At 44.2% G+C, this 2,981-nt stretch overlaps 1 pseudogene across 1 annotated transcript; it reads right to left on the bottom strand.

The window, feature by feature from the left end:
• Positions 1-1,987: 1,987 nt before the first annotated feature.
• Positions 1,988-2,602, bottom strand: LOC144338832 (putative thioesterase PNKD pseudogene; annotated as a pseudogene). The gene has a single exon (XR_013413215.1). The product of XR_013413215.1 is annotated as a putative thioesterase PNKD pseudogene (transcript).
• Positions 2,603-2,981: the final 379 nt, after the last annotated feature.

The following is a 2,981-nucleotide window of genomic DNA, read 5'->3' as shown; positions in this document are numbered from 1 at the left end:
GTTGATGCTGATTTTCTTCCCTTCTCTGGGTCTTGCTACCTATGCAATATAGGTGTGGGAAAGGAACTGTAGATAAGATGGTACCTGGCCCATTTTGTATCTAATCAGAAGACGAACACATTTATGCTAGTAAAAGTGTATACAAGATAGTCATCCAGGCCGTCTATTCTGTAACTTATATCATTGACTGTTCTGCACCAAGGAAATTGTTATCCACGACATATAGAGCTCACTCTCTTGGTCTAAACAAAACTTTTATGGTAGCCATATTGGCAAAACACTGCTGACATAAATTTTATGTGGGGATAAAAATATGCTTGGAGGGGTGTAAATTTTATATGGATATATAGATTTCAGAATTCAAACCTGACAAATTGATGAGATGGCCAGGGAGAGCTGAATTTTCTTCTTTAAAAGGTGATAAAAATAACTCAAGGGCTGTAGACTGAGATAAAAATAAATGCTCTACATAATGTATTTGATGTAATTTATGATGTCTTTCCTGTGGCTGTTCTTAACAGACTGGAAGGAAATGGGGCTATAATGCCACTGGGCCCTGCTTTCAGCCAGCAGAGGTAGTTGGTGTTGATTCCTTCCCACTGAAGGCTCTTCCTCCACAGTGAGTATAATAGATGCAGGGGGATGGTATGAGGCACCAGTCAGTTCCTTCTTCAAGGAGGGACTATGCTGCACAGCTACTGGGAGTCAAGTTAACAGAGAGCCTCCAGCTGCCAGTCCCTTCAAGGTTTATGTCAGCTACATGGGGTCACTTCACCCTAGGCCACACTACTTCTTGGAGCATCCATATCCAAGGTGGGGATAAAAAGGCCTGATCATCCCAGCCCAACCTGCAACGACTCTGAAGGACCATTCTAGCTCCAGAGCTTCTGGTGGGGTTGGCCAAGTCTGTCCTTAAACTTGCAGTGCAGCTTGACATTTCCCTCTGTTTCTTTCAGCTTCCTTTCTTTCTCTCCTACAAATGCTGCCACTGCAGGTACCCCTCAATAACCATCCTGGATGCTAAACTCTTTCTTGGTATTTACTTCCATGGAAACACAACCTGGGACCAGGGCCATATTATGACTTTTATGAGCCCTAGGCATTTTTGTCTTCATTTACCTATTCTTCCATAAAAATGTTAAAATTATATTTTATGATTATATTGGTATAAAATGAATATATTAATATTGCATATTAAAACACTTTTTCTACCTCAGAGTTAAATTTTTCTTCTTATTTTAGAGCAAAGGAAAACATTTTTTTTTGTGGACACCACACCCTGTGCCTACTATGCCTAATGGATATGTTGGCCCTACTTGTTGTAGGAGCCAGTTGTGTACCAAGCATTAGACAAAATTATGAAGCTTGAGAAGATTGTTTTTATTGCTCTTCCTCTTTCAACCTTAGGTCATCAGGTCCCCCAACTATTGCCTACTTTTCAGGGAAACCAACCTATAATGAGCTCACCTTTTGAAAAGGATCATTCCTATTAAGATGTGAATGATTGATAAATCTGAGGTTTCATTATTTTAACCCTACAAGAGGGTAGTTATGGAGGCTTGCTTTGTATAACAGAATAGTTCTTGTTACTGATTGGGTCGATTTTCTTCTCTCTCCCTACCTTCTTTCTCTGTGCAAATTTCCTGTTGCTCCATTGAATCTTCTTAAGGGAATATAGATTGAACCTCAGGCCTGTGAAAAGCTCAGATTGCCCTTACTCATAGCACAATTTGTGTGTGGATGAGTAGGGAGGAGTTGAAACAAAAGTAAGAGGGACCGCCTAGAATGACCTGATTGCCCTCTTCCTCTCAACTCCTTGAAATCATACCCAGACTGATTAGCTCTCTTCTTTTATGGTCTGCCTGGGCACTAGATGGTACTTTTTTTTTTTTTAAATCTAGAAAATGAATATTTTTGAGTGCTTGCTATTTACCAAACATTGCTTTGGGATTCTTTTTTTTTTTTTTTCCACTAAACACTCAATAACTTTATTTGCTTTTGGCTGGCTCCTTGGTGTGGGGCGGGGTAGGGTGGGGCGGGGTAGGGTTTGGCAGCAGCCTGGGCTTTATGCGCCCTCTGGTGGACCTCAGAGGCAAGAACTGGAATCCGGGCGGAACCTGAGGGCTTCACAGTCAATAGCCTAGGAGGGTCGCAGCACTCCTCAGGTCTGCGCCCCAGATCCATCAGGGGATGGGGCACGCTGGGAGGAGGCCCTGAACCTCTGGCTCTCATACTCGCCCGTGTTGGACAACCGCATGTTCTGCCGAGCCTTCATCTGCTTCACACGGTCCTTGTCCACTTCCCGCTTGGTGAGGATGAAGAGGAGGATACCACAAGGGAAGCCGATGGCCCAGGCCAGTCCCACAGCTTTCATGGGGTTCTTGCCCCACTTTCTGGGAATGTATTCCAGCTCCGGGGATAGGGGTTCAGGTTCCTCCTTGCCCTCTGGAGAGCTATGGCTTTGCAGTGCCCGGGTCCTGTTATGGGAAGCCTTGTTAGCTGTGGCTCCTGCGAGAATGCCCCGGAGGACGCGGGCATTTCTCCCCCCCCGGCCCTTCAGCGCCGTAGCAGCTACCACCGCCGCCATGTTCAGATCCCACCCCCTGCTTTGGGATTCTTTACATACGTTATCTCAATTAAGTATAGCAGGATATCCTAGCTAAGCCTGATCTTGGATTCATAATCTAGCTGTGTGCTGAATCGGTGGCTCACACAGTATCAAACTACATAAACTGAAGCATCTAACAGGAAAGAGACCTAAGAGATGTAGGCTGCTATGCTTAGGTGAGTAGGGATCAAAGACAAAGAATGGTTAATGGCAAGGGCAGTATGCCCAGAAAGGCAATAGATCATTTGAACTAAGAGCATAGATTCTAAAGTCAAGCTGCCTGGATTCAAATACTGACTCTGCCACTTATTTGCTAAGTGACCTTGGGCAAGTTATCTAACCTTTCTGTGACTGTCTTTCCTTACATGAAAAA

The sequence above is a fragment of the Macaca mulatta genome, chromosome X (assembly GCF_049350105.2).
Source record: "Macaca mulatta isolate MMU2019108-1 chromosome X, T2T-MMU8v2.0, whole genome shotgun sequence".
NCBI classification, from domain to species: Eukaryota; Metazoa; Chordata; class Mammalia; order Primates; family Cercopithecidae; genus Macaca; species Macaca mulatta.
This window is presented reverse-complemented; position numbering and strand designations above follow the sequence as displayed.